The sequence below is a fragment of the Amphiprion ocellaris genome, chromosome 13 (genome assembly GCF_022539595.1).
Source record: "Amphiprion ocellaris isolate individual 3 ecotype Okinawa chromosome 13, ASM2253959v1, whole genome shotgun sequence".
NCBI lineage: Eukaryota > Metazoa > Chordata > Actinopteri > Pomacentridae > Amphiprion > Amphiprion ocellaris.
Window position 1 is genome coordinate 9,466,402 of NC_072778.1, and position 21,128 is coordinate 9,487,529.

Genomic DNA, 21,128 nt, shown 5'->3' on the forward strand with positions numbered 1-21,128 from the left:
CATCGAGGCTAAGTGGGTTGCATTTTCAGTCTGGTTAAGTAGATTTTGGCAGCCGTCCCGTGCTATCTCGGAGACAGGTTGGCTTCCCAGCCTCCCACAGTTTTGCAGTAATGAAGGAGCTGTCTTACCCAAACAAACAGGCTCTCTGGAGATGTACCTCAACTACCTCCTTAATCCAGGAAGTCTCTCTTATCTCCCCACAAATGGCCCCGTAGTGAGGCGCAGCACACTACAGTGTCATTCATCAGTAAAACCCCACAGCGATGAGCAGGTACGATTGCTTCGGGAAGTGAAAAGTGACAACACACGCTGTGGTGGCGTGGATCAGGGTGCTACCGTCAGTTTTGTCAATGTGGCATCAGTTTATTTGTCACCATGCCGAATCCACAGAGAATAATGTGCTTTTATATTTCATCGGCAGAGTATCAACAATTGTTTTCCTCAAGTCCCCCCTGGGTGTGGCGGCGCTGTTATGTTGGACACTGAGGATTTTAAGATTATTCTGCTCTGGCATTTGTCATAAATCTTCAGAGGAGAGTGTTTTTGGTCAGTTCAGTGGGAGTATTTTGAGCAATTCTGTTCACAGAATTTGATAACTGGACTTTGAACTATGATGAAAAAGCATATTTGTAGAGGGGAATTTGCATTCACAAGTTGTAGCAGCTTAAATTTCAGTTTCAGCTTCTATAAGTTTTTAGTTTTTTTACTTGACAGTTATTTTCCGATCAGTGTTTCTCCCTTTTGCTCACATTCTCTTTATTTTTCTCATTTTTCTTTTTTTATACTGACCTAATTGTTATCAACAGTGTTTGTCAAAGACTTCGATAAAACCCTGGGCATCCTGTGGAACTAATTAAAACACACCCTGTACTGTATCTTTGTCTTTGCCCTGTGTTCTTGTTGGTTTTGCAAGAAGAGAAACAGAAGTAGAATCTTAATAGAAAAAAAAGACACAGTCATCTGGGTGTATTTGTGCATTTCATAATCATCTCAACCCAGTGTTACTTTTACACATAATACTATTATATTTAATCTGTGAGCTGGTTGCTTATCCAACAAATTACTTTTTGTTCTACATGACAGATTTCCCTTGAATGAACCCTGTGGTCAGATTTCATCATCATGTAGTAATTTCTAGAGCGTGAAGTGTCTGATGGAAATGTACTGAGATGTTTGATGGCTTGTCCCAAGAGAAGGCAGCGCCTGGAGGTGTTGAAAAGGAGAAAATAGGAGCAGAAAAAGTAGGAGAGTCAGAAGCAGCAGCAGAGAAAAGTCATTTGCGTAGGAGTTGTGGCGCTTGGCGCCACTCATTAGACAACTTCATAAAGAGCTAAAAGCTTTGCTTCTCCCACTGAACACACTCCCACACAGAGCTGACTGGACCATGTCAGGCACCACACTGTCAGATGAACAAAACACAGGAATCTACAAATGCTTGTCAGAAATTTTAAAAAGAACGTTTATATTGTACACATGTACAGCATTTTTTACATATAATTTTAAGACATTTTCATTGGGTTTTAATTAAATTTTAAAGGAAAAATAGTTAATCAGTCAAGCAACACACATTCTCACACTGAATGTTTTTTTGTTTTGCTTTTTCTTTAAATTCACAATTACAGGCATGACAGAGAGTTTGATAATGTCAGTTATTATGACATTTGTGATGGAAAATTGCTAAGAAAATTCAAAGCAACATTACTCATTTTTCTCAGTTAATTTTATATGTATGTAATGAAAAATATACATCATTATATGTGTTTAGTTATTCACTTAGTAATTTAGCATTCAACACTTCCATGTAAATAATTAAACTCTTCAAGAAATACAATTTTAAAAATGAAAATAAAATCACTCATAAGTTAGGAAGCATGTTTTTTCATCTTTTCTTAACAATTGTAATTAATATAATTTTTTTTCCCTTTTGCTCTTTGAAATTTGAGTCATTGCATTTTCCCCCCTTCTTCTGCATCTATTTTCTGAGGGAAACAGTTGTCATGTATTTGCCTAAAATATTAAAACAGTTTAAAAGAATTTGGGCTTGAATAATGAGAAGATAATAATAACTTATCATTTTATAAATTAGGGCCAATTGAAAAAAAGGTCATATTGTTTGTTTTATTTCTAATATTTCAAAGTTTCTTTGTCATTTGTGTGTGTAGTGTAATTTGAATGCTTATATTTTTCATCAAGTACCTGCTCTCTTTTTGGTCATCTATGACTGAATTGTTCTCTCTCATCCTGTGTTAATATGTGTATGTGTTAAATAGCCAAGCAGTTTCCCATTACTATCAGTTACTCTGAGGCCGGTTTTGAGCCAGTTGCTAAGAGCTTTCATCCAACAGTGTTGATCGTTAATACTGATCTGTACATTTTCCCAACTAAAGCTCTTATAAAGAGCTAAGACCATAAGACTGTGTTTGCGAGTTTAGTGACTACGCCAACAAGGCAACAAGGAGCTGGAGAGAATTGGAAACCGAGCACGCAGCCGGTTCAGAAAGCTGAAAACAGCTGTGTTTTTACAACCACTGAAACACAACGCTAGAAAGGATTTTTTTTTTTTCCATTGGCTACCCATACTGCACCTGCCATTTCCATCACAGCCATGTGGTCACAAAGGGAGCAGTATATCTGTCAACAGGATCAAGTCCTCAATAGACCGCGCAAGCCACTCAATCCTTCAAGACACCCCCTCCACTGGCCTCAACAAAGCCTCAAAACCCCTCAACCTGGCCATCTCAACCCAATTCATTCAGGATATCCTCCTATTTTCTGTGAGGAAGATACTTCCTCCACCTGTCTGAACTGCCCAAACTACCCGGGGAGCAGTATGTTACCAATGCAGGGGCCAGTGTGTGAGCTGTGTCTGCTTTTGAACATTGCACCCCTAGTTTAAGAAGATTACCAAATAAACTTCCTACTGCACTAAACAAAAACTTTATCTGCAAACCTTGTCCTGGTGTGGTTTGGTTGCAGCAAATGTCGCACTCAATGTCACTGAGTTGACGACAATATTTACAAGTGTCAGGAGAACAATATCACGGCAAATAAAAACTCACTGCTCCTCGTAAAGACACTTGTCAACGTGGCTGAGCTCTGAACTCGACATGAGCATTAAATAGTCTGGGTCCTGACGGTCTCCCGATCCAACTCAAGTGTCATCATGGGGTAGCTGCCCTCCGAGGTGCAAACCAAAAAGGAGACCAAAGAAACGGAGGGACTGGGTCGACCTGCTGGGGATTAAGGAGGGGTCGCGGTGGATCAGCTGGGTCTTCCTCTCCCGCAGAGGAGGGAAAACAAATATTAATCACCTCTAGCACTTCACACACAAAGGGCCCCGAGGCACAAGGGCAGGAGGGCTAGCTTAGACGAAGACACAGGCCTCGACAACTAATGAAAAGCCCCCTTAGAAGCTTTGCTGTGGTAGGGCCGCTGCGCTCAAGACACCTCAGTGTGCGAATGTGAGTTTGTAGTGTTTGGATTCAAATTCAGTTGCACTTCATGCAGGTGAGGGAGGTAATTGTAGTTGTAAGCGCATGTTTACATCCATGAAGTGTAGAAGTATTGAGAGTCTACAGAAAAGAAACGGAGTGAAGACGATAGAGAATGAAACTGAGTGTATCAGCGAAGGTAACTGGAATGCGCCTTTGTTTACTCTGTTCCTACTTGGCAACACGCCTCTTTTCCTCCCACACCTCCTAAAACTCCCCCCCGTCCTCCGTCCATGAAGCATCTCGCGAGTGGCAACGACGAACCCCACCTGGCATACTGGTGACGGTGCCATCTGGTTGCGGCCAAGGCTCGCCATCGGGCCTGCAGTCAGTACCCACAGTGCCAGTGTGGTGTTGTTTAATGAGCGCATATGAGCAAACATTTGACTGCCAGGTGGCGTTGCAGCCACCACCACGCAGACCAGGCGGGGTTCTGCCATTGCCGTTCAAACCCGGGGCCATCAAAGGGGGGCCTTGGATTTCTAAAGTAACTAAGCCATAATCCACCCCCTTATTGGTCCCATTCATATTGAAATACATGATCAGAGGAGTTGCAGAGGCCCTAATCTTGCCAATGAGCGGTCCGGCACAGCTGCAGGGATAAAGTCAGAGTATGAGACTGCCAGTATATTAGAAAAACTCAGGCCTTGCTGATTGGATTAGGGGAGACAAGGGAAGGAGGGAGGGGTGCTCGGGGGTGTGGAAATGTCATCTTCCAGTGTTATGTGTGGCGCGGTGGTCTCGGTGTTTGGCGACCAAGGATCAGGAGGTGGAGCAGACACACTTTATCCCGGGGTTCGGCGACCCACAAAAGAGAAATCGGAGGGGGTGAGACGAAGAATAGCGACAACAAAATGGAAAGCAAAGGCAAAGGCTGAGTGTGTAGAGTCAGGCCTCGATAGCACCTCCCAGCCGCCCAGCGTGAGCTCGTCTGGTATTAAGTTGTAGCATGGCAGTTTTTAGGAGGGAAAGAAAGAGAGAGAGGGAGAGAGAGAGGACTAAACCGGGCATTAGCTGTCGACTTAAAGGTTTGTTCTGGTTCCTCTGGTAGGAAGAGCCGCCCCGTTTAAGTGTGATTGAGCGTGGCTTAGATGGGGATCAATGGTTATCCTCTCGACTGTTTTGTTTTGAGGTTTCTTTTCTGTATTTACTGTGAGGAAAAAGAGAAGCCATTTTGTTTCACAAAGCAGGAGCCAAATATTTCCATAGTTGTATGTCTGGCACTGACAATATGATTTATTCGTTTAAGCTGGCAAATACATCTCAAAAAACAAAATTCACTATTTATCACTGTCTCACGCTTGACTCCGCCTTGGTTTTTATCTTTAACAGTGGCTGCGAATGCATTCAAATTGTGGAGTCTTACTAGATTATCCATGGGGCTCGATTGATACACTTCTTTTCAGGGGGTTCAGTGGGCATTTGACCCTGGACCTCTTCTGCAATCTGCAGTGATGTACTGTATATAGTGATAACTTTACAATAAAATAACGTGACTATGTTCACATCATAGCAGGTAAAGACAATCTGCAGACACAGGGTGAAGAAAACTTTGCCATAACTCTGCAGGTTTTTGGAAGCTTAATACGATTAATTATAAGTTATAAAGATACTATATTCCAAATAAAACAATCATAAGTCATAGATAGTTGTTTATGGCAGGTGTAAATTCGTTAATGAACAATTTGGGCATTGTTTTTCTGGTATTTTCTGCACTCTAAGATGTTTCGGGGAGTAGCAATTAGACATCACTTCATTCTTACAACTTTTTTTCACAAATATCTCACATTTCGTCATCTAGATAAGATTAATAATTGTTGTAAAATGCACAATTAAATGTGTTGTTTTCAAATGTAAAAAGGACAGCTGCTTATTTTTTGCAAATTTCAAAAATGTTCTTGATATACATTAAAGGGATTGTTAGCATGCTGGGTTTTGTATACATGGCATAATATAAGCTACAAAGCAAATCAACTTAGCAAAAAAGGTTTTTTAAACACGGCATTTATTGCATTTGGTGATTAGACTGATTCAACTCGAGTCTCTCCTCCACATTCTACAGTTGGGCACAGATGCATAGAGTCACACAGACTATATACGCAGGGCTGACGGTGGATTTTTGGCTCTTGGTACACCTGCACAAGATATTTGAACTGGATTGACACTTAGCCTGCTGTTAGGGTGCTGAGAGAATGACATGAAATCCGTTTCTCTTCCTTTTGGAACTTTGGAGATGGATAACTAGTAGGCAATACAAATGATATTTTACCTTACCCTAAAGATGGCAGGTCATAGACGTGTCCCAACTGTTCTGATGAAGCTTGAAAGGATCTGTCAGGAAGAATGGGATAAACTGTCCAAATCCAGGTGTGCAAAGCTTGTAGAGATTTACCCAAGGAGACCTGAAGCTGTAATTACTGCCAAATGCACTTCGACAAAGTACTGAATTAAGTGCCTGAAAACATTTGCAAGAGAGAGATTTCAGTTGATTAAAATAAAATGTCTATAATGCCTTTTTTTAAATGTCATTACAAGTTCTTAAAGGTTGGAATTTTTTTCAGTTTAACAGTCTAAACACAATTAAATGTGCAAAAAAATCTTTGAGTCCACTGTGTTTTTCAAATATTATAAACAACAGACTATAAAGCGCCAGTATTTCTTACTGTGACTTAATATATTATTTAAAATGCGCATATAATTATGAATGGGCAAATGTATGCCTCCACAGACATACACGTATAGTTGTGCGCATGTGCACAAACACACACACAGGTGGGACGTCTAATCTCAATCATCATCTGAGTTTGTAGACAGCAGACTTTCATGGAATCCCTCTGCAAATTCATACAGCCACAGTGGAGAAACTTCACCACTTCTTCCTTTGACTGGGAGGATGGTATGCCAAGCACATTTCTCTGTAACATGTTAAAGATAGATTTTAGATCCAGGAAAACAATGTTTTAATCTGACAGATGTACCACAAATAGCAGCTTTCAATTAAGGTACTTTGTATCTTTATTTAGTTTAGATTCATTTTGAAACCATTCCTTAACTGGAGGGTCAAGATTATAACTCTTTTCCTAACTGGATTCCCACCATTTTTTTCTTTCTTTCTTTTTTTTTAATCAGGGCAACATATGATCACACTAGAGGGCAATATGTAATGAAATAACATGCTATCATGCGTATATACGAATGACTACAGAAGGTTTTTTAGAACAGTTACACATTTTTTTGGAAATATATTCAGGTATAAGTTACAGCTTTCTCACATTCATAAAATGTTTCAACAGAATTGTACCCTTATATGTGTGATACTATCTTTGTATTCTTATATATGACTAGCTCATTTACTTAAACATTTTTAGAAAATCCTGCCTCAGTAATTTGATGCATTTCAAAGGGAGATGGTGAAGGGAGTTAGATTCTTTCTTTGCACTTACTGTTATATTTAAACAGGCAGCACAATGTTTTTTTTCTGAATAATTCATCTATATCCTCAGAGAATATGCAGACATATGAGTCATCCTGCCTAAAAGCACTTAATTACAATTGCTAAAAAACTTTCTTAAAGACTTAATAGATATCAGATAATAAAAAGTGGCTCAATGATTAAAATGAAAGCTTTTCTGTGTCACTACAAATGTCAGTGCCACATTATATATCTAAATTCCACATCACTTGAGGTCTGCATACCTGCATCATCTATCACATGATCATCATCTGTGTTGGTGCACTCTGAGGGTCACTCCAGTCTAAAACAAATGTCAGCTTTGGTCCCCGTGGACTAAATGTGCTAGCTCAACAATGCTATTGTTCCTCAGAGGGATCTACAGTTGATTAAGTGCCTGTTGAGAGACTGGAGCCGTTGCCAAACGCATACTAAAATGTCCAGAGCAACAATGGTTGGTCAAGTGCCAGAGCTCATTATCCACTGTGCACATCATTACATTAGCAATTTGAAAATGAACATTTACAAGTGGTATTTTTACACGTGCACAAGTAGAATTAAGCGCAGGACACGAAGGGGCCTAAGCTGTGCAAGTAGAGGCAGGAGTATGAGGTCAAGGTGGAAAGTCTGCTGTGATCTTTTTGTGAAGGAAAATATGATGATCAAGTTCTTGATGCTTACTCTATTTAAGGAATCAGTGAGCATTAAAGTCTAAAGTTAATTCTTTTTAAATGTTTATATCTCATTAAACTACTAAAAAAAATTGAAATACAGGAATATATAGTTCTGTGAGTTAAAAGATGTTTAAATATTAAACAAATCTGCCATGAAAAAACAAACGTCCGTGCAGTTTTTCAGTCGTTAGGCCTCTGTTGGCATGACTTTGCCCGATGACAGAGCACCACCGAAGTACACTGATTCAAATTTCTCACAGCGTGAAGAACACGTTGATAGCCATTAATATTTTCTTCAGTTGACTTAATTATAACCACAAAGATTTTCCTTCTCGGCATTGCAGGGGTTTTAGGTACCCTCCCTTCTGCTGCTCAGGCTAATAGCCTGTGCCAATATGCCAGACTGCAAATCTGCAGCCCCAGTGCTCCCTGGGAGTTGGCTGACAGTTTGTGTCAGCTGCGTCTTTTACCTGTCGTCAGAAAGCGGCTGCTATCCCTCATCCTCTATCTGTGAGCGCGTTTCTTTTTTGCCCACTTGTATCCGAAGGCTTCCCACTGGGTGACATGCCCAAGTAATGCTAAAGAACTCCAGAGCTATTTATCTCCATCTCCGCACCTTTCGGAATTGGCGACATCCCATTTCGCTAGTGATTCCTCAGTCAACAGCTGAGTGTCTGACTATCTGGTTGTAGCGGTGACACTTGTATATTCTTACATGCTGGAATAGCAGCAAGTAAGTGAGTGAGTAGGTGAGTGAGTGAGTGTTGAATCTGTCAGTGTTCCACCATGTTTAGTGAGGCCTTCAGCTGCAAGCAGAGGAGTAACAGCACAAATGTATCAAGTCTCCAAACAGCAATGACTGATATCATTATGAGGTTGTAGAGGAGCTGCACTGAGAAGTGTTGAATATTAGCTGGATTTATTGTCTAAATAAACTAAATAACCAGCTGCCTGCTAGCTCCTGGTTGCACTTTACACACTGGACAGCGTGCTTTCAAAGTAAAATTCCTGAAAACCAAAATAAAAGCTACTTTCAAAATAATTATCAGTTAGTATTCAACACAAAATAGCATAAAATAAATTCTTGTGCCGCAAAACTTCTATTTCCCCACATACTGTTGTATATTTACTTATTTTATTTCACTGTATTGTTCTACGGACCCATCACTCCTCAAATCTGAATGAACTGTTGCTCAGTAGTTCAAAACTTACAACGGAGGATGCATTACATCACAACAGAGCAAATACAGCCACTGTTGAGCTGGATATTCAGCCACGTCAGACTACAAAATCCACCCATGTTTTATGAGACAATGTTTGTCTAAAATGTTGAGATTTCAGTCAGCTTTGGATCCATTATAGCACACATTAAAATGCTTTACTCCCCTTTATGCTGTATCCAATAAATTACCTGAAACTTACAGACTGCTGAGCAAACATTTAGAAGGAATGCTGGTAAAAAACAAAAATCTTTAAATTACTTAGTTCTGTCGCTGCAGCTTTACATTAATGAGAAATTAAATTGTCTGAATTCACTGTTGACACAGAAGTCAGCTTCAATGCTGAAAAGGCTCCATTTTAACTGTAACCCCTCAGATTATCTTAATTATACACAATAACCGAGTCATTTCTTTGAAGGTTAAGCCCCACTTACTTCTCCATGTAACCACACGCACCAGTAGAAGATCGCTGGAAACCCCCTGGAATCGTGCGAACATGTACGAAATCTGCTGTAACTACAAAGAGAATGCATGCATGTAGCGATGCTGTGCTTTCCATAAAATAGCTTTTCCATGTATTTAGCAGGTCCATTACATGTGTATTTACACGTGGATTGTGCAGCAGTGACTTCAGCTTGACCTCAGTAAGCAGCTTTGATATACTGAATATTGAGTAGACATTATAATAAGAATGTTTTTATAGGGTTGGGGTTAGGTAGTTAGCAAATGGAATAAAGATATATGTTTTGTTTGTCCAAGATCCACTCAGGTTTGTCACCTGACGATTTGTTGTTTTTGGCCTACTCAGCAATTTCAGCTCAGTACTTAAGTGATTTTGACAGCAATTTTGTCAGGCCTTTTTTTCTAAATGAGAGAGACGATAAGGTAATCTTCTCGGGTTTACTTGAAATAAAGTTGAAACACGCTCTTAAATCCATCTGCTGCTTCACTGCTTGCATGAAAAACACCTTAAAAACTGGTTTATATTCCTAATTTTTCTGCATTACAGCATAAAAGTTTTCTTAACGACATTCTTCATCAACATTTAAAGCACTCCTTGAAGCTCTACCACACTTGTTGAGGAAACCAGAGTGAAACCAACATGATGCCTGAATGTTCAGTTAACTTGATTTATTATAGATAATAAATCACATACCTGCTGTTAGGTCATATGACTTTATTGAGCACTTGTTGGATGAATCATATGGTGAGCGAACGGCTCCTGTAATGGAGAAATGTGTATTTTGCTTTTCTTTCATCCATGTTTTGGTGTCATAAAATTCTGGGATGTGTTTTACCCAGTATGTTTTAAACATACACTACTGTTCAGAAGTTTGGGGTCACTTAGAAATGTCCTTATTTTCAAAGAAAAGCGTTTTTTCTCAATGAAGGTGACATTAAATTAATCAGAAACACAGTCTAGACATTGTTAATGTGGTAAGTTACTATTCTAGCTGGAAACGGCTGATTTTTAATGGAATATCTCCATAGAGGTACAGAGGAACATTTCCAGCAACCATCACTCCTCTATCTATATCCTGTATCTGAATCTAGCATTAGAACATGCTACATTGTGTTAGCTAATGGTGTTAAAAGGCTAATTGATGATTAGAAAACCATTTTGCAATTATGTTAGCAAGTAAGTAAATGTGTGAGTTTTCAAAACATGAAATTGTCTGGGTGACCCTGAACTTTAGAATGGTATCGTGTATCTTTACCGAACAGCTGAGGCATAATTCAGCGGTTGTCATAACTTCGCCATAACTTTTCTAACTAAGGTGCAGCTGATCTTCCATATTGTGTTTTTGGCTTCACAGCCACATCAGATTCAGTCAGTAAACTACATGTATAACTTCCAATTATGTCTCTATTTTCTTTCCATATTTCACTTATTGATAGAGGGAATCGTCTGTTGAGGTCTTTTGAAGTAAGTTTGGCCATTAATTCTTTATGTTTATTGTAAATTATGGTTATTTTAGCAATTTAAATGTGGACATCAGAAACATAACTAATTAGATCTCAAAAGATGTAACTGTGTCATCAAAGCCACTCTTTTGGAATGGGAAACAAAAATGAATGTCAATTCAGCACACTGAAGGAAAGTGTTTCACATCAGAATGGGAGCCAACACGATGTGTAGAGTCATTATTCGAAAACTTTGCAAGTTTCTACATTTTTCCCCACACTATTAAACAGTGGAGGTCATGACCCGACTTAGAAACAGGAGGATTTTAAAACAATATACCTCTCTTACATGGAGAGTTTAATGGCCATACATTAGGATCTAAGTGTTTCAATTCTGCCAATAAACTATTTTCAGTCACTTTTTTCCAATACTAGCACAAAACATCTATTATATACACATTCCATACTGTTACAGATCCAGCCTTATTACATAAACATAAAACAGCACTCATGCTACACTGAACCTGACAATATCAGGTCAGAGCACAGAACACATACACCACTGATGGAGACACACTAATGCATGCAATATTCTGTTTTCAAAAATGTTACACAATAAAGAGTTTTGGCAGTGAGGGTGCATTAATTACGCTTAGATGTTCTGGCTCTCAGTTCAAACTAACTCATTTTCTGTTGGAGAGCAGTAAAGGTTCAAATTTGTCCTCTGAGTGATACGATTGGAGGACACTAAATCCTCGTTCTGTTAATTAAGGCTCAAAGAAATATTGTGGATGAGAGAGAACGTCTTGGCAAGAAGCACCCGCACGGGATGCTCATGGGAAATTATTGTTTTTAAGTTAATAAGTTATTTTACTCTTAGCAGAGAGAAAGGGGATTTTAAGGGATTCGCATCAAAACAAACAAAATGTCCAAATGCACTGAAGTGCAAGGGAAGAATCTTTGAAAGGAAATCAATTTTACACAGGCTGTGACCAAAATAAAGTCCAGATGTAGTCAGCTGAAATTCTGCTTCAGCTGTATTTATGCACATGCGTTGACTAACACACACGCAATCTGAAAACGGCTTGTCAAAGATGAAAAATTATAAAGGAGCCCACAGATTTTTTTCACGCTAATCAAGATGAATAGCTTCTACTGTAACAGACTGAACAGGCTCCATTTAATGCTTCCCTAATTTCTTATCTCGGCAGAGGTGCACCATTAGAACAAACTGCGAACACGAAGGTTTAGATAATATTTAAAAGCTAGAATGCACAAGTCACATGATTGATGTGCTACAGTTGGCAGATAAGAGGCAGACTAATGACTCGGAGAAGATGCCAGTTATATACAGCAACTTGACAGCCGACGTTAACTGAGCGCTTTTCTAACCTGCACTTTGAACACATGTAACTTCTGAACTGATATTTCCAATAGATTCCTTGGATTGTTGGGTTCTCTGTTTCTTGTTTAAAATTCGTACGGTCTTTACCTCACTATGTGCAGTGCTACGGGATGACATATGTTGTGAATTGGTGCTATATGAACAAAACTGAATTGAAAAGTAATGTAACAGTTTTCATTCATTCAAAGTCCTAAAAATGCAACAAAAAATTGCTCACATTTTTTAAATATGTAATTAGGAAAAACTGAACAAAACAATCAACAAAACAAAATGCAAAACAAACAAAGAAGCTGCGTTAATGCTTCCTTCAATTTAGACTATTACGAGAAAAATACAGATGCAAATATTATAGTCAACATGACAGGAAACTAAAGGAAAATTTGATAATTTGCATGTCGAGGAAAATTATTACTGATGTCAAAGCTACAGTATTAGTGGTGCAATGATTTAAAGTGACCCTTTTTAGTATCATATAAAATTAACTCTGTTTTATTGTCTCATCAAGCTGCATACTATTAATTTAGTTGTTGAAATTCAAAATTGGTTTAAATGAAAAAAGATTTTGTAGATCAAAGCTTAAAATTTTGAAATCTACTATTCTGTCTGATTTTAATTTTTACTGTGCAATAATGCAGTCTGTTTACCATCAAAGAGGAAGATGCTGATTTATTATCTAAGTGGAACAAAAGATTGCAAGTAACTGGTTCTAAAATAGTAAAATATATCTAAAGCATATTTTACATTTAAAATAATGAATATTAACTCGACACTTGAAGATGAAAATGCTTCTTTGGACTTTTCTGCTTTGACAGAAAATGTTTCTCACACTAATACATTGGCAAGAATTAGTGCAGCCTTGCTCCCCCCAGTGGACGTAAACCTCCACTGCATGTACAAGAAAACATACACAACCCAACACAATGTGAACAGGAGACTTTGTACAGGCAGAACTAGTTCTTTCTTTATATCCCTGTTAGCTTTTAAAAATGCAACACTTTGCTTCCAACATGTTTGCAAAGCTGCAGATTTCAAGTCTGATGGTGAAAATGAATCACATCAGGCAAATCTTTCTCTTGTCTTCAAACGGCGACTGTATCTCAAAGAGCAATGCTGTCGCTGATCATTAAGCACAAATATTTTCCGGTTCAAACTCTCCTTGAAACGGTCCAATTAGTGCTGATCCCTCTGGGGCCAGTCTCTGCAGCGTTAAACCTGCTTTCTTAATAAGTCCAGAGATGAGGTCTTGTTTGTTGGGAACCGGGTGGGACACGGACACACACTGACCATAAAATCAACCAGCTTCCCCCCTCTCTATAGGCTCTTATTTTTATTTCACATTGACTATGCCACAAACAAAGTCATTTTCTATTTGCCCAACACCTAGGTAAGTTACTGCCTAAAAATAAGGGTTACATCCATGGTAAATTGTGTTTAGGTTGTTCTCTTTGCTCCTGCTAGTTCTGAGGTAACTACGTGTTTTTTGCAACTGTTCAATTTTGCCAACTTTGCTGTTTGTTGCTTGCTGGCATTTGAGTTGATTCCCCTTTTGAGATCTTTTTAAAAATCATTTTGGTGAAGCTAAATGCCCTAAAACCGATATCTGGTGGTGGCTGTGGGTGTTCCAAGGGCCTCTGCAGCAGACTAACTTGTCAGGGCAGGACGCAGCTCTGAGGTGGGTAAATCTTCCTGCAGTACCCTGGGGATGAGGGATTACTCTGGGCCATTTGGCTGTTTCCAAACAGGTGAGGATCCAGGTTAGACAAGACAGACTTTGTTGGGGTGTCCAGGGCTTAGGGGATATTACTTTAAAAGCAACTTGGTGGGTGTTCTCGGTGCTCTCTCCCCGTCTTCTCCTGGTTGTTTGTTTGTCAGTCATTAGACGTGGAGCATTTTGTGCGGGTAGTAGTTCTTAATCCGAGTGGTAGTGATTATAAGGGCGGTCAATAGAAGCTAATTGTGTGCACTGCAGAGTTAATAACACAAACAATCAGTCAGCTTTAAATGATGAAGCAATCTTGTGTTGTGCTGCAGGGCTTTCTTTGCTTTTTGTAATGAAACAACACACACAGCACAAGAAACTGTCCAATGGTGAAATATATTCATTTTTTGGTGCTAATGCAATCACTTTTGGCCTTTGTGGGTGATCAAAACCCACAACTGGAATTGTTACTGGGCCCTCTTGTCAAGCATAAACCCTATCTAGGCTGGGGACTTAGTGTGCCTTAATAAAGTCCTAATAACTGGGAAGCATTGTTTATTTTCTGTTACACTGGCCCTGGGGCCACACAAATTTAAACCCTCTGGCACTATGGCTTTGCCTCAAAGCCTCACATATCCGCTAAATACCATCGGAGATCTGAGACTTTTCCTCGACCGTCCCTTTCATTAATGTTGGTGATGACCTGGCTCGGCCTCTCGCACCACTTTCGGTCACTAATGGTGAATCAGCAATGCTTTCCCTGTTAATCATAATGGACTTCACTCCACAGGGACAGAAATTATGTGCTATCGATTGCTGAGACACTGTGCCTGATGCTTTCGCTCCTTACTATTTGTCACCTCACGTGTAATGTTTGTAATTTAGGATTTGTAGCTTGTTTTGCTATTACTTCCACTAGCCTGGTTAAGAGTAGCAATTTAATGCTGAAAAAGACAAGAGGAATATCTCTAAAATATCAATGTAAAGCTAGAGTTCTGTCAAAATAGAGAATACATAAGCACTTGAATAATAGACAAAGAATAATTTTGATTAACAAGCTAAATTCGAGTAAACACGGCAATCTGGTCTTTTTTGTTGTACTAACTCTTTAAAAAGTTCTGCGTATTTGCAGTAGCAAACAAATGTTTTAAAAAGATTTGATAGTATTAGCTTGGAGTATTTATAATGTGGATGTGTGGATCTGTGGTTCTTGCGGATAATCACATCACCACCTAGTGGAGCTTGTAGTTTTTACAGCTCCAGCAGCCTGCTCTGAATGAAAAGGGGGCTGCCAACAGAATGAGTGAGAAAAGTCAACACCAAATCATTTGAAAAATAATATCAGACTTTGTGTGTCACTTTCTAAGGTCTCTGTACGTCGGACATTTCAGTGAGGATCAAAACATCCCATCCCAATTATCACCGACTGTCACTGATATTCATATCAAGGCCCAGATTTTCCCCGTTTGCTCAGGCAACATCCCATTCAAGCAAATATGTTTGCTCAAACTCTCAAGACATGTGAGCTGAGGAATGAAATATCAAACAGGACAACTGTTTAATGGGATGCGCGCATGCTCGCACAGCCACATGTGCGCGCACACACACAATTATGCATGCATTCAAATACACACACACAAGCAAAGTGAATCTGTGAGCACACACTCACTGACACTCCATACCTCAGTGTCCTAAATGATAATTAGTCCTCTATCGTGCCTGCTGAATGATCAATGACTGCACTGTAGGTTTTGCATTAATAATTTGCAAAGGAGAGAGTGTGACAAAGAGAGCGAGAGAGGCAGGAGATGTGTCCTGTTGTGTTCTGGGACAGGGGAAGGCTAGATTATCCATGTGCCAGGGGAATCTAATGCAATTACGAGTGTTTGCTTACACCATGTGTCCTCTTCCGTCTGCGCAGCGGCATCGGGACTGCACCCACCGCCATCCTCCCATTCAGCTCTCTTGTTTGTTTTCAGTATTTACGCCACCCCAATCCCCTCCTCCTCCTCCTTCACCACCACCACCACCACCACCACCCCTCCTCATTTGCCCCTGCTTTCACTATCACTAATTAAAGTAAACCAATAAGGCTGGGGGAGGGCAGAAAATAAGATGTGTTTGAAGACCAGATTGAACTCTACCGGCAACTCAGAAGTCAAAAGAGACATTCATTGTGGGGGTTGTTGTTGTGTGTGTGTGCGCACTGGTGAAATATACATTATTTATAATTCAAGAAAGGAGGCCACATGGGAAGAGAGGAGGTTTGTTTAAAAGATTAGCGATGGCCTGCTTATTAGCTTTAGCTCTCATTCCCAGTCATTTGCCTATTCTCCCATGCCAGCCACAAAGAAGTGGCCAGATTATTGATTAAAATCCTTTTTTTTTCAAATTATGGGTTCACATACACATTTCACTAGATAGATAGATAGATAGATAGATAGATAGATAGATAGATAGATAGATAGATAGATAGATAGATAGATAGATAGATAGATAGATAGATAGATAGATTTCAAACATCAATAGGTAATTATTTGTGGATTGAAATGTTGCCCTTTGCACTCTAACATATAAGCAGGGCAGCCCTAGTTTGACTTTCTTATTTTGACGTTACCCTGGGACACGGATGACATTTAATTTTTGTGTATTTAGTGCCAAGGATGATATTAAGCTAATCTGCCCATGCTCCTGTTTGCTCTTCGGGATTTGGGAAGTTTAGGCAAACATGAAGCACACAGAGACTCCAGCTAAGATCAGGGGCAACGGAGAGACTTTTGGCAAAGCGAGGGAGCCGAGGCGGTGGCAGCGAAGTGTTGGCTCTCTCAGTGTGAGGCTGCTGAGAACACTGCCCATCTCCAGACCTCCTCGGTTAGGATTACATATTTGATGTTTAATCTGTTGCTGAAGTTTAAATCTGTGTGTTTTACTGGCAGCGGAGTTGACCTTACCGTGTGAACCATGGTAAAAAACTAACTTCCCAAAGGCATTCGGGATTTCTGCAAACATGAGACAAGATCAGAGGGAAGGGGTCGCACTTTAAAGCAATAAACATATGGATTGCAAAAGTGGAAATGACGGACTAACTGCAGATGGTGTATGATCACCATGATGCACCACTGCAAAGTCAACTTGAAGTTTAATTTAACTGGTAATTGTGTTAATGTTATATATAGGAGTTGGCAGCTTTAAGACCTTTAAAAATCCACACTCACTCTTACTGCAGACTTTGTTGCACATGAAGTACAGTATTCTTACTCTGAGAGGTATCTGACCAGACTTATACATTGAAAGAAGCACATTACAGCAAAACGACTGCACCTTGTACTGGATGACACAGTAATATACTATGATGTGTGTTGTAGTGTGTAGCATTCTGTTTTGCATCGTTTATAGAATACAGCATAACATTCGTATAAAGGTCGTCTGCACCAATAATTATTTGTATTTAAATGGCATAATATTTATAGTGTGCATAGCTTTTAAGTGCCATTTCTTCATTTGCTGAATTTATTATTTCTTTATCTGTTTCCTACCCTGTTAGATTGTTTCTTGAACTGACTAAAAATCTACATTTTGCCCCTGGGGATCAATAAAATTGTACACATCATAAATCATTAATTTCCACTTGTCACAGATAAATTAAGCTTCTGTCAGCTGTCAAAATCCAAGTCATTGTTTGCTGCTGCATTTTAAATTGTTCAGTATTTACAGAACAGAAAATAACTACATATCTCTTTGAGATTGATTTTGAGCAAGTATTTTATCAACTACATTGTCTTATTTGGAGCTTTTTGCTAGCTATCCAGCCTCCCAAAGGCAATACCAAAGTGGATAAGAATTATTGAATCATTTTTATGGCTTCAGATATACGTAAATGTAAATTCAGCATTACTCACATCCATCCCTCTTGCCAATGTATAATTGAAAGTGTGGGATGCTTGAGAATGAGTAATGGGACCAGGCACCTATAATGGATCATTTCAGGTTTCTTTTTCCTTCACCACAATTACCAGTCAAAGAAGAGTGTTTCAACTACGCTCAGTTAGGAGTGTATTTTTTGGGATTGGCCCAATCTTTTTGTGGCGTGGCACTGAGCCACAGAACTGTGATTTGGGAGACAACAGTGACTTATTGTGAGGAGAAGGAGAAAAACAGAATGATGTACTTTACTGTGGTGGTATAACAAGGTAACTGTGACCAACCACATACTCATTTTGAATTTTCCTGTCTTACCGCGACCTTGAAAATCATTTGCGCAAGTGATGCAAGATACATGAAGCAAGACAGAAATGTAAAAAAACCAGACATACTGTAACAACTCAAGGCCAAACACAAGTGGCTGTCTTCCACTGACCTGCAGTCTGGACAAGTTTGTTTATTCAAGTTATACATTTTAGTATTAGAAATCTCTCTAGCATTTAGCATTTAGTTATAAAATGCTAACCTGCAGTTGTTTCAAATGATAATAGTTCATCGCTATACCATAAATAGACCATTGTAGATTGTTCCATAAAGGTGCACTACCATATTTTTTTGCACTAATCATATTCCTGCAATCACAAAAACATGACTTTCACAAGCATTCCCAGAAATTACCTGAGTCCCATGTGGCTGTGGGAAACTGGGCAGCAGCAAACTGAGCAGGTTTGGGAGGTAGCTAAATCTCCCAGTACTTTCCTCACGCTTGTGAACTTCTCAGGGATTAGGGGGTAAACACATAGGGTCTGTGGGAAATATCTTCTCCTACCTCCACCCCACAACCACATCAAATGACTGTGTTGACTCAACGTTGGCACATTGAAAAGAAGCATAAGTGGCAGAGGGGATGGGGCTACAGTCAAGTTTGTCATGGATAAGTCCTGTCAAGCCCACAGGGTCAAATGATTCAAAATAAAGTTATTGTACTTCTTTTGTTCTAGGGTACTACAATCAAGTGTAAATGAATAAAGGTGTATGAGCACATTAACACATACATACCATCTGATTTTACCTTTCTGACCACCAAGGTATCTGCATTCAAAAGGTTTTATTGTCTATGTCTTTACCACGGATGATATTTTTCGACCAGCTCATGCATGACAGATTCAGAAGAACTAAAATAAGGCAAACTACCTAAACTATCTGAGCGTATGACTCCTTCTCATGCCTGCTGGTAATGTGCAGTGTGACCACTATGGGAGAGACCAAACAAAGGAGTGCCATGATAGCACCTTAGAGCTAATCTCTCAATTACTACTTTACTGCTGCTGTCAGACAAAGCACAACAAAAGCTTAAACCTGTCACGCATATATCTCTTTGTGTGTGTGCATGTGTGTTTGTGTCTCTATTTGGTAATAGCCATGTGTGGTCCATCTAATCCTTGTCTTTGTTGTCTATTTCTGTTGCAACTTAACTATAAAACACCGTCGCGATTGACAGGTTACAAAATACAAAACACATGGTCCTGCATGGCTCAGTGAGAAGAGCATGATGCAGTCATTTTCAGGGTTAAAGGTTATATCTTACCAAAAGGCCTCTGAGGATTGGAACAATAGATTTTTATACTGTATGCATGGAAGCACTGACAAAAAAAATCTGTGACTACACGATTTTGTAACCCATGTCATAATTCTTTATTTTTTATGCATATCCATCCAAAATGTGGATCTGTACATTATAATAAAAGTCGACTAGTGTTGCTCCATGAAAAAGGTCAGGACTGGCACTTTCAAGATTCAATTCTAAGATCTTTTATAATGTCAAAAGCATTGTTATTCAACCTAACACATGGCAGTCATTTTATATTTTCTAAAAGTACTGATATTTTCCAGATAAAAGTAGGCTTTTGCTTGAAAACAACATACCCTGCTGTGCTAGATTTGTCACTGCACAGTGCACTAATGCAGCGGAAAACCAGTTGTCCTTCCAAGACACTAAGCACCGTATTGTGCTGTCCTCTAGTGAAGCTCAGTATATTCCACTGACACAGAAGCTAAAGCTAACCGTGTCAGTGAAAGACCGGGGATGTCACAGGCAATGCCTGGCATTAGGCGTATAATGGCCAGGATTTGCTGATAAAACAGGGGCCTCACATTGGCAGTCTTTAGTGACTTAAGTGGGCCGTTCTTCCATAGCCATGGGGCTATACAGTATATCTGTCCCTAAGTCTATGTCTCTTTCAAATGTGCCTTCCCTCTAGCTTATTTCTCACTGATGTGGAGTTTCTTGGGATGATTAATTTGATTCCATATTTCACGTTTATGATGTTCACGAGATATATGGCACACATTATGAGCAACAGGTGCATATAAAATTTGTGTGACGGCACAGAGATGCCACCTCTGTACAGAACATAATCCCTGTAATGACTTTGCACAGGAAAGAATAGAAAAATGCAGAATGAAAATAGTCAGTGTTCATAATGTAATAGTACTTTTTTCATAGCAGACATTTCGACTCGTGTCACAAATTTGAAGTATCTCAGTAAGCCATGGAAGGATGACACACAATATTGGAACACTGAAACAGAAGCTGTAAAATGGAATTGAGCTCCATTAATTATCTAAACCTGAGTTTTTCCTACTGTGGCATGTCAAATAGTTTTCTTTGAAAACTGTGTATCATATGGAAGATTAGTTGCTCTAAGTTCAACTAATGGTTCCATAAGGTTTGCATGACTTTAAGAGTAAATATGCAACATTTATGTGCCCCAGACAGAAAAAAGTACTTACTCAAGGTGTGGCATCAGAGTGTGTCAGACTCTTTCATCTGGTCTAACACATTCTGATCTTGAGAAATGCAATCTGCAGATCACTTTCCAACAAAAAAAAGCCATTTACTCTTGATGCCTGCTACTGAATTCTCACCACATGTTGTTTTCACTGAGAGAAACAGCCAGAATGTAAAAGCAGAACTAACATCAGGTAAAGCTAAACAAATATAAAAAATATCCTAAGTTATTATTGGACATCTAGTGCTGGAGAACACATCACTGACTAATTCTTTCTTGTGCAGAGAAGCGCTCTTCTATATGTACTGAAATCATTTACAAAAAAATCATAAGAAAACATGTAAGACTAAGCTGGGGATACTAGACAGTAGGAGTTGTAGCTTCTGGTTTATATCTTTTATGCCTTGAATGATTTGAATGATCGAATTATTGTGAGAATTCCCATTTACAAAGTGTACAAATGGGCAGCTGTGTAGTCTATTATGTGTTGTTTTTGACAATAAAACGCCTGTCCTTGTTTTAAAAAAGGGTGTTTCCCACTTATTTTTTATGTTCTTATCATATTTAATT